Below are 12,295 nucleotides of genomic sequence, written 5' to 3' on the forward strand. Positions count from 1 at the left end.
TTGGCTTCACCAAACCATTCTCCTAATTATTCTAAGCTCTTTTCACGTTGGGCTCAACTCATAAAGCCCGACGGATGAAGAGTTATAATCAAACCAAAACTTACTATTTATAGTAAAAACGAAATTAAAACAGTGAAACAACCGTCGATCCAGGGGTTTTTTGCAATTCCGGATTGCATAACCTAGCATAGCTGTGTTGGTTGGCTAAAGTAGCTTATTCTACCCTAAAATCATATATTTTACGTCGGATAACTCATTCTGGATTGCGAGATACGCCTGATCTAAGGTCCGACGGTCTGGATCACTTCTATCGTCGACCGGGCCTTTTCTGATCCATCTTGGCCATGAAACTGTCCGCGACCCACTCTACATCACATCCATACTTGATTTTTATGAAGCCTGCCATGATAATTAAATGAAGCCCACTCCAACCGTTAGATTTCGAACCAAGCATTAGTCATAGAGCCCAAAAATAAGGCCTATATGTGATTCTGGTTGCCTGCACCAAGGGAACCGTTTGGAGGGTACTTCTGTATGCTATTTTCATTCGCGTGGTTCACCTGAATTGCAGATAGGAATGATTGGACCTAAAATACGATAAGACTATGATAGGCTTACATGAGCTGCATATCACTCGTCACCGTAAAAATATTGTTTTCATGCAAATGCTAAGGGGCTGGGGCAGGCCAGGCTCATGTTGGAGTGGCTTGAATTTTAAGCCCGAGCCTTGCCCTAGGGCTTGGCCTTGCTCTAGGTAGGCCAGCCCATATTGACAGCCCTATCCACCCCCACTTTGATGTTTAAAATCTAAAGAAATTAAGAAAATGGTATAAAATTGGACTTGGATTCCCTACTGACCCCTTAGTATAGTGTTGTGCTTGCTCATGTTATCATGATTAAATAGACATCCTAAAACAAATCTAAAGAAATTAAGAAAATGGTATAAAATTGGACTTGGATTCCCTACTGACCCCTTAGTACTAACTTCGATTCTCAAAAAGATCTGTGGGCCATACCATGTGTTTTTTCCATGCTGTCTATCCATTTTCCTGGCTTATTTTAGGGCATCAGCTAAAAAATGAGGCAGATCTAAATCTCAAATAGACAACACCATAGAAAACAACAGTTCATCCATCGGATGCAATCTTAGATTCCAGTCTGCTCATAGGATGTCGAAGTCACGTGGGGTACAACTGAAGTGCATTACGCGAGACCCTGTTCTTACCCAAGGTGGTGGTGCCATTGCCACGGGCCCCACCTTGATGTATGTGTTATGTATCCATGGTCTCCATTTTCAGATCATTTTAGTGCATTTTATAAAAATGAAGCAGATTCGATCATAGATTCAATTATCAGGTGGAGCATACCATCAGAAACAGTGGTGCTTGATCATTAATGGGCCACAAAAGTTTTGGATCAAGCTAATATTTGTTTTCTCCTTTCATCCAAGCTTATGTGATCTTATCAACAGATTGGATGGTAAATAAACACTACGGAGATACTAAGCTTCTCTTTAGGAAGTTTTTAATGATAGGACAATCAATCACCATTGTTTCTTATGGTATGGTACACCTGATAATAGGATCTGCTTCATTTTTTAGATAATGTCCTAAAATGATCTAGAAAAACGGATGAATAGTGTGGATACATGATCCATATATTAAGATGGGTCCCATTGTAATCCCACCATAAGAGCTGCATAGTCTTGGGTGAGGACAGAGTCTTACTTAATCTGCTATCGGGTATAGCAAAGGAAACAGTAGAGATAAGACAGGGCTAATGGATGTGTGTCTTTCGTCAAAATCATTTGAATAACCGTGGCCAAAGAAAGGCACAGAGCCCGACCAAAAATGAGGAGTGTCAGACTGCGTGAATTTAGAAGGTTTAGTTGCTATTAACATACATTGCTTCCATCATCGTGGCCTATGCCAGTTTTTCATCGACCTTTATTGTTTTAGATGAAGGTTGTAACCTGATGGACGGAGTGGATTTTACCCGTAGACTATGGTAGCTCCCACAAATCCTAGTTGTTTTACGCGTTTTAGAGTACCTAAAACGAGTGTTCTAGTCTTATAGACCATTCCGTCAACGGGGTAAAGCATGGGAAGCTTCCAAACGGAATGGATAGAGGGCTGTCAATGGGCCAGGCCTGGGATAGGTCTCGGCCCAGATTTTGTATTGTTACAGGCTGGGCTGTTGGCCAGCCTATTTTCAAGCCCGAGTCCGGCCCATTGACACCCATATAATATAGAGGGTGTTAATTATTATGAACTCGGATCCTTCGTTTTTAAGAAATACAAATTTTCTATCTCCTGCGTTTTCATTGAGCCATGTTATCATCGGATATTATTGCATTAAACAGAGATTGCAGGACACGGGTTAGCTGCAGGTTAAGTAGCAAGACCTTACTGAAGTGACATCACAAAGTTCTGTGAGCCCCACCATGATGTATGTATTACATCGAAGCTGTTCCTCTATTTAGAGATATCATTTTAAGGCATGAGATAAAAAAATTGAGGCATATCAAAAATTCGAGTGGACCCAACCACAAAAAGCAGTAGAGAAAGTACCTTCCAAGGGTTTAGCATGATGTTTAGTTGAGATTCAACCTGTTTATAAGTTAACATAGACATGAACGAAGGAAAAAGACAAATATTTCCTTGATCAAATCTTCTGTGGCCCTAAAAGTTTCTAATATTAGGCGTTTTCTATGGTGGGGTTCACTTGAGCTTTGGATCTGACTCTTTCTTTGAATTATACCTTAGATTGATCTCTCCGAATGGATGGACACTGCGGATAAAACACATACATTATGACTAGGCCCATGGAATTTGGTGGCATCACTTTAGTAGGAGTCCCATGACTCAACCTGTGTTAGTAGCTAATTCGCGTCCCAAATTGGGACTAGGGCTGTACACGAACCGAGTTAGTTCGGTTAGCTCGCTCCACTCGACTCGAAAAAGCTCGAATTGACTCGGTTCAAACTGAGTTCGAGCCGAGTCGAGCTGATTTTTTTAGCTCAAAAATTTTTTATATCGAGTCCATGCTTGCCCGAGCTTGACTCGACTTGGATTGAACCCCAACTCGAATCAAACCAGTTCCATGACTCAGTTACTTTGATATTGATGTTTCTCACCAAGTGTTCGATGAAATGACTCAACGAGTGTCAATGAAGGTATATATATGAAACAAATATCATTTTTTTCTTGATTTTGATGTTACCTATGAGGTGTTTAATGAAATATCCATAAAACCGTTGTTGTTGTAATAATTTGAAGGTACAATTCATGTGTTTATGAAAATACTGCACAGGCGAACTCAGCTAGAACTAGCCCGAGCTGCTAACCAAACCGAGCTGAGTTGGCCAGTTAGGCTCGAGGACCGAGCTGAGCCAAGTTCAAGCTGGGGTTAACTAATGGCCAAGCTGAGTTGAGCTATGCCAAGCTGGACTCAGTTTAACTCGAGTACCCTTTTAATTGAGACCGCTAGTAATAAAATGACCCAAATACAAGAAATGAAAAATTATATTTCCCATAAACAAGATTTCAGACTCGATTATTAAATGCGAGCATTGCTTAGTGCTCGGTTGTGAATAGTAAAACTTGTGTACATGCAACAAGTGTCAACACAGCACATAGGTGCGAGATCCGATCCATCCATGAGGTTGGTACAAGCTTGTACACGTGTTGTTATAAATTAATCTGCTCAATTTGATGGCTTAGAAATCTTCGGCCAAGTCCAGAGTCAAATATTTGTTTTGTGATTTGTACCCAACAAGACCACTGGATCAATCTGATTTTTCGTCTAAAGAAACAGTATAGTGGGTTTTTTCTGATGGATGGATTAGATCTCGCACATGTGATGCCATTCTAGCATATCTATGGCATATGCGTGAGCTTTATTACACGCGTCTGAGCTTAACAAGATTCGTCCACAGTCGGTGGTCATCATGAGAAATGTATTGGCACTTGCATTTCACTCGCATTCTCTTCACCTTTCTCCAACTTTTTAACGAGCGTACCTTTGCCTACGTGGCTTAATCTCTGTCGTTTACAAGGAATTTTTATTAACCATTAGATTGGTTCATTTTTCCATACTGAATGGTCAGTATTGAACGATTTTCTCCGGTTGCCTTGCTGCCGACTGATCAGATGGCTAAGATGATCTTATCTGTGAACCATTCATTTAACATTCAGGGAGGGGACTACTAGATGAACGGCCAGATGATCCGCCAGCCCATCACATTTAACGATGGAAAAATAGCTCCACCATGTTCCCTTTCAAGCTTGGAGAAATGGTTGGTAAAGTTGGAATCTTGGTTTGTGCTTTACCTTAGCATCCTGTCTTTGCTTTCCCAAAAGCATATGTTTTCTTGTCTGCGGTTAGCTTTATCCTTCGCTAGCTTTAACCTTTTAATTTATTATTATTATTATTATTATTATTATTATTATTATTATTTTGGCTCAGTGGGATGTATTTCTTATATCCGCTCCATTCATCTGATTGGCTAGCATAATTTAGGACATGTCCTCAGACATGAGTTAGATCCAAAGCTCAAATGGACCACACCGTAGGAGATAGTGGTGTTAAAGACAGACCACACCATAGGAGAAGATAGTGGTATTAAAGATGCCAAAAGTTGAAAACCTTCTTATGACCCACCAACCCCTTCATATTGCTAGAGGTGTACACGGGTCAATCTGAGTTGAGCTTGGCACAACTTGGCTCGACTCGGCCAATAGCTAACCCCAGCTCAAACTGGCTCAAAAATTTTTCCAGCTAAGTCAGCTCAAACTTTGTTTCGAACCGAGTTGAATCCGGCTTTCTCAAGTCAAGTCAACCAAGCTAATGGAGCTAACTTGGTTCGTATACAACTCTACATATCACTACTCTAACTTGGTTGAAGGGAAAACACATGTCACTAGAAATACTGATGAATGACTGTTAAAAACTTTTTGTAGACCAAGGAAGTTTTGGATCAACTTGATATTTGTATTTTCCCTTCATCCCTATCTTTTACATTATCATCCGGTTAGATTGCAAATAAACACTAAGAAAACTTCACGATAGCCTCTTTAGTAATTTTAAATAATGGGGCACTCAGTCATCACTGTTTCCAGCATTGTGGCCCACCTGAGATTTGGATCTTCATAAAATTTTGAACCCTGTCCTATGGACACCACGGAAAGATTAAGGCGCATCCTAAAAGTTTGAAAATGGATGGATGGGGTGAATATTGAATACACACATCAAGGTGGGCCCCACAGTGAGGGTAGCAGCATCTTGGGTGAGGCCCGGGTCTCACTTAATCGGCTCCCATGTTGAAACCTCCTACGATTTACAATGATGTTTTTTGTTTGGTCATCCAACCGGTCACACATACCTAGATGAAGGGCAAACACAAATGTCAACATGATCTAAAATTTCTGTAGCCTTGAAGAAGTATTCGATAGTGGGTGTTCAATTCCTAATGTGTTTGGTCGTGTGGTCCACTTGAACTTTGGATATGATTCGATTTTCGGATCATGTTCTTAAATGAGCTGTAAAATTGGATGGATGTCATGGATGAAACACATATATTACAGTGGGCTCCAATGAGATATTCACACCACAGTAAAGGGTGGTGAAGAGCTGACTACAAAATCCGCCTTCTTTTCTTCGGTGGTGGTCCCTGTGGACGTGAAATCCGCGTCTTCTTTTCTTCGGTGGTGGCCCGTGTGGATGTGAAATCCGCGTCTTCTTGTTTTTTTTTTCGGTGGTGGTCCGTGTGGACGTGAAATCCACGTCTTCTTTTCATCGGTGGTGGACCGTGTGTACGTACAATCCGCGTCTTCTTTTCTTCGTTGGTGGTGTTTGTGGAGGAAACGGATTGCTTGCGAAAATTTGAAGCGGATTGGCTGGTGTACCTCACACAGCTATATAGCTGATGTATTGACTTCAGCAAGTTCTGTGAGTCTGATAATGAGGTATGTGTTATATCCAAACTGTCCATCCATTTGAAGATCTCGTCTTAAGACTTGATATGAAAAATAAGACAGATCTACCTATCAAGTGGACCACACTGCTAAAAGCAGCAGGGGATTGAATATCTACCATTGAAACCCTTTTTGGGGTCACATAAGTTTTGGATTAGTATGAAATTTATTTTTCCTCTTTATTAAGGTCTTTGTGACCTTATGAACAGATTGGATGGAAAATAAACGTTATGGCGGGCCCTAAACAGTGAAAATCATTATCTCAGCTACTATTTGTGGTGTGGTCCACATGATCTTTAGATATGATTCATTTTTTGAAAAATGCTCTAAAATGATCTCTAAAAATAGATGAATGGTGTAGATATAATAAATACATCACTGTAGGCCATATAACTTTCATCTCCTTTGAACTGTTCTAACAACTCGGAGCTCGGGGAGCGTCAGTGCTCGTCTTCGCACGACACGTACACAGCAGCTAATAGCTGTCGTGTGGTACACGAGCCAGTCCGCTTCCGCCGAAATTCCGCAATCGGCGTCTTCTTTTCTTTTGTGGTGAGCCTACAGTGAAGTTCGCAGCAAGTTTCAGCACATGGGTAGGGCCATTATAATGTTTTTGAGAAATCCTCGCCGTTTATCATCATTCTAGGACAAGATGCTAAAAATGATGTGTGGTCCACCTAACTTTTTTTTTTCTAGGGGTTAGTGCTTGTTACTACACATCCACTGTCATTGCACACTACGATGTTAGAGACCCCGCTAGGAAATCGATACCGAGACCTCAGTGTTGAAACCAGGTATATGCAGTCGAGCTTATCAGTGCATGAATACTTGCAATCCCCGGCTGTATATATGCAATCTGCAAACGTTTTCTAAATGTTGTAGGAAGGGACATTCAATGAAATTGGATGGTCCGAGAGAAGGATGCTAAAGACGGTCCTAGCCAGAGTAATAATAGGTACGGGTACCTTCCACCATTTGGGTCAAACTAATCCGTTCATCAGGGACACAGCCGCTTCTTTAGATCGGAACCCATAAATCGGGATAATAAAAAGCATGGGGTTAGGTCACACCATAATAAACAGTTGATATAGAATGCCCACTGTTGGTTGTGTAGGGCTTACTGTGTGTACATCTCATCCACCTCGTTGATCTAACTTATCTCATCATTATAAATTATTCTATTAAAGGAAGGACGCTATTCCAAAACTCAGGTACGTGGCATAACACTTGAACTTAGATGTTTATGTATTATTCCCAATGGGTAGCCCACATGAGTGTTCAACCAGTCAGATTTTTGGAACCAAGGGTAACAAGGGCTTTTATACGTAATGGGCGGGTTGGATATCTTGCATGTAAAGTCGTTCTCCTCATGGAAGCCTTTGGCACGCAAGACCTGATAATAAGAAGGCAAGAATTTTCCAAGAATTAAGACCAAACTCCTTCCCTTAGCCTATTCAATTTCCAAATACCCATAAGTCATAGGTTAGGATCGTTATTCAATTCTAATTTTAAGGATATGGACTACTCAATGGATGGTCTGGATTGAGGTATTGTCTGCACGTTTATGGTATCAGTATGCACGAGTGTAGTTGATTACAGTGTGTTTGGGAGTATCATTGTTTCTCTTATTTTATTTTACGGTTCTTAGTCTTCCTTTTTTTTTTAAAATATTTTTTTCATCGGTCAAGATTGTCGGCCACTTTTTCTTTATCAATTCCGTGTTTCTTCCTCATCCACACGGCAGGGGAAAGGTGAGAAGAAAGGATGGTCAGGGTTGTCCTGTTATTTTTGTTTTTTTAACTATGAGCTGTATGGCAAAGACCATCATGTGGACGGTCGTGATCCATCATATATGCTTGCAAATGGATGGCAGATGGGACTACTATATCATTTACTCCACCTGAGGGGTCTGTGCTATTGATGAGTTAGTGGACATGCATAACTCAATCGGAACTGTCCAAATTGTTGGTACCACTTCGGATGAGACATGGCCCCTAATTGAATCAAGTTGTAGATGATCTAACCTCTAAAGAATGGGTACTTGTTTGCTGAATTTCATATTAGACTACTTTGATTTTAACCGTCCATTTGATTGATACCACTCCAATTTATGCCCACGCCCCAAATATCAGCCATATCTGCAATTCGGGTGGACCGCATGATTGGAAATAATGAAAAAGGGCAATTCTTATCTTCCTAACAGTTCCTTTTCTCGTGGCCCACTTGAGTCACTTATTGGGGTTGTTTTTGAGCCATATGCCTAAATTTTAGTGTGTCATCTAATACTTGAGTGGATCTCATATAAAAATCACATTAGGCCATGTAGAAAATCATAGGTCAATGTCCCTTTCCTAACTATTTCCTTTGGTGTAGCCCACCTAAATCACAGGTGAACCTGATTTTATAGCCCTAGGCCTACCGTGAGATTATACATCTAATGATGAGTGTGAATTTGAAATACACATCATGATAGCACATGCGCACAGTAAAAAAAATCAAGGGTGGATATAAGGCATACCAAAAATTTAAGCATGAGGGCAAAAATTAAGGCCCATACATAATTCCAGTGAGCCACAAAAAGAGAGACATTTTAGAGAGTGAACACACAGTACATCGTTTCTAACTGCGGTCCTTCAGTCCATGTGAATCATGGATACGGGTGACACCTAACGATTGGGGCTGTGTGGTCGTAAACATTACAGTGGGGCCCACACGCCACCCTCATAACTTATTCCCCTCTTTCTCATCTTCCAACCCACTTCCCCTCTTCTTCTGAGTTCCAACCTCCTCTCTTTCTTTCACCTTACAAGCTCTTCCAGTCATTGCCTCTGACCAAACCGTCAGATTTTTGCCTGAGCCTGCCCCAAATTTAGTACTATTCTCGCCTTATAAATACCCAACAACCACAGGGCCAAACACAAGGCGTTGTGGCTGTTGCAGAAGTCGAGCCGTAAACAGGTCAGTCGTCTCTCTCTCTCTCTCTCTCTCTCTCTCTCTCTCTAAAGAAGACAGACTAGCCTTACTGCAGACCAAATTTTTCATTAGATCCAACCCATTCATAAGCTACACAGACTCTTATTTAGGCTCGTACCCAGAAATCATGATGGTCAAAACCTCATGCTGGCCACGCTATGGGAAACAGTTGATAAAGAATGCTCACATTGGTTTTGTGAAGGGCCCACAGTGTTGTATATTTCTCATCCTGTCCATTCATCTAACTTTGACTCATCAAGATGAAAGCATTCCCCAAAATCCAAGGCTATTCCAAATCTGAGATGGGCCATAACATGTGAACTCAGAGGTTTCTGCATATGGAATGGCCCACCTGAGTGTTGAATCAGCCTTATTTTTGGGGATCAAGGGTGCCAAGGGGTTTTATACCTGATGGACAGTGTGGATCTCATGCAAGTGAAGTTGTTTCCCTTGTAGAAGCAAGGAAGAGTTTTTCAAGAATTAAGATTAATTTCCAAATGTCAATTAGGAGGAGGTTAGGACCATAAAATCAATTTAATTCGGATGACATGCCGTAAAATACTAGGGTATTATCCCGTAACTTAACTTAATATGAATACTAACTTAGAGAGGTGCTTACATATATATTAGCCCTTGAAATTTGAATGGAATATAATAAATCGGTCTAAATTAATGTGTTAGACTAAGGTCCCAATGCCAACTAAGAGCACTCGGGAGCGGATTAGGTGAGACACTGGATCCAGCATGGCGGGTGGGACCTTTGACTGTAGGGCTCATAGTGATGTATGTGCCTTAAATCCACACCATCCAACCGTTTTGAAAGCTCATTGTAGGGTGCGATCCCAAAAACATGAAGCAGATCGAAATCTTATGTGGACTATACCATGGGAAATAGTAATGATTGAATCCCTACCATTAAAAACTTCATTGGAGCCACTGGAATGTTTATCTGCCATCCAACCTGTTGATAATGTCACAAAAATCTGGATGAACAGACCACACAAATATCATCTTGCCAACCCAAAACTTTTGTGGCCCACAAGAAATTCTTGGTGGTCGATTACCACTATTTCCTCTATTATGGTCCACCTGAGATTTGGATCTGCTTTATTTTTTAATCATGCCCTAAAATGAGCTTTCAATATGGATAGATGACGTGGATGTAGTCACATACACACAGCGGGCCCCACGATCAAGGGTCCCACCGACCTCGGTGGGTCCGGGGTCTTACCTAATCCGCCCCCGGAGCACTTACAACGTATAATAGTGCTTTGAGAGCAGTTTTGATCAGACATATAAAAAAGAAGTCTTACAGTGCCCTCGGATCACTATATAAGTTGCAGTGCTCCTAGTTGCATTGGGACACTTGGACAATCTATTCCATTGATCCAAACCGTTCCGTAGGTCCAATGCACATTAATTCTTCCATTGATCTAAATGGTTCAATAAGTCCAGTGCACATTTCCTGCACCACCCATAAATATCACACTCATCTGAAAAATATTAGCTATTTGATCAATGGATTTTGATACGGATGGTCAAGATTATTTACAAGAAAAATATCTAATAAAAAAATTGAACCATCTACTTTATGGGAACCAACATATATTTCTTATGGTTCTTAAGAATCACTTTTGTTAGGAAATTATAATCATCCGTCAATGCTTTAAAAAAAAAATACTATTACCAAATAAATCCCATTTTCTTCCCTTTTCAAAGAAACATAAAGGTGACCTGTACATGCATGTGGGCCCAGCAGAGCTCATAACTTTTGCCTCATGTTGGTGTTGGTTTGTATGCATTTTTACGTGAATTTTTCTTTAGTCCAAGTAGAGGCTGTGGACTAACAGTGAAGTGTGAACTGAAAAAAAAAAAGAGTGGAAGCTGTGGACGGTTTTTACTTCTGGTTTTATTTTTATTTTTATTTATTTTTGTAATGCTCATGCCTTAAGTTTAAAAGTGTAATAAAGTATATTTGGTGTTTGGATCATTTGAATTGTGATCCACATTATAGGGTTTGGATTACATAACCAGCTGCCACGCTTGTTCAAACTGAAATATAGCTAGAGATTCTGGTAAGTGTTTTATCTTAATTTTCAATAAGATTTCATCATGTTGCAGTTGTTAGAAGGTTACTTGTTTGAATACATTAACTCAAATTAAAATGCATAAACCGTGAAACTGATTGTAACTAAACTACAATTGAAAAATCTGATTGACATCTGTTTGCTGAAATAAGGCTGTTTGATAATTTTCATTTCAACCGTGCAATAACTCCTCATATATCCATTAGTCATGCAGTTAAATAAGTCATTAGTCATGAAGTTAAATAAGACCAATTTCCTTTCCTTGGTGAGAGGACATTCCATTACCAAATGTCCATTAGTAGGAGGTTAGGATTAGATAATCAATTTAATTCTGAGAATATGCTCAACTAAATTGGATGGCTTGGATTAAAGTAGTGTGCACGGATGTAGATAGTGTAGATGGTCTCAATCCGTTTCGGAGTATAGTCTATTAACTTGAATTATTGTACGGGTCTTACTTTTTTCTCGGTTGAGAGTGCCGTCCTCTCATTTACTATCATTTTCAGCACTATTTTTTCAGCTTCGGCTAATGCAAATTAAATGTCTCAAACGTTCCATTTGTGTGGGCTGAAAAGAAGGAAAATGAGTTAGCGGTTGTGATTGAAGGGTAAAGATGAGCAGAAAGGATGGTTAGGGTTGTTTTGTTATTATGATTCTCGAACCAATGGGCCATGTAAGGCTGAGGCCATCATGTGGATGGTCATGATCTATCATATATGGTTGCAAGTGGATGGCAGATGGATTGTACCATATCTTTTCCTCTAAAGAGGGGTCTTGATGTGTTGGTGGACATACCTCAATCCAAACCGTCTAAATTGTTTGTAACACCGTAGATGAGACACGGCCCTTAAATAAAGTTGTTGGATGATCTAACTTCTAACCAATGGTCACTTATTTGTTTTGATAAGTGACTACTTTGATTTTGACTGTATATTTGATGGACACCACTCCAATAGATGGATCCCTCTATTCATCAGTTGCACCTCTAGCAACCTTAGTATCATATAACTAAGAAGTTTTACTTTTCTGGTAATATCATCCAAGTCCTCATAGGATGGAATCCTGACAGTAATCGCGTGTGGCCCACCATATGCATGTTATGTGTGGCACATCTACTCCATCCATCGGTTGCACCCCTTGACTCTAGGCCCAGGGCTAAAAATCAGCCAGGTTCACAACTTAAGTGGACCATCACAACAGGGAACAATGGGTATAGGACCCCAACCATTGGCTTGTTTGTGGGCCCACCATGTTATTTAT

The 12,295-nt window shown here is 40.3% G+C and overlaps 1 protein-coding gene across 3 annotated transcripts in view; it reads left to right on the forward strand.

Moving 5' to 3' along the window:
- Nucleotides 1-8,663: 8,663 nt before the first annotated feature.
- Nucleotides 8,664-12,295, forward strand: part of LOC131223389 (disease resistance protein RPS2-like) — a 93,610-nt gene continuing 89,978 nt past the window's right edge. For 2 of the 3 annotated variants that reach the window (XR_009160418.1, XM_058218793.1), the window contains exon 1: nt 10,831-11,023. The gene's annotated coding sequence lies outside the window, so the exon portion shown is untranslated. Of the gene's footprint in view, nt 8,934-10,830; nt 11,024-12,295 lie in introns of those variants that run through there. The other variant, XM_058218794.1, reaches the window with a different exon arrangement.

Source organism: Magnolia sinica, chromosome 13, assembly GCF_029962835.1.
Source record: "Magnolia sinica isolate HGM2019 chromosome 13, MsV1, whole genome shotgun sequence".
NCBI classification, from domain to species: domain Eukaryota; kingdom Viridiplantae; phylum Streptophyta; class Magnoliopsida; order Magnoliales; family Magnoliaceae; genus Magnolia; species Magnolia sinica.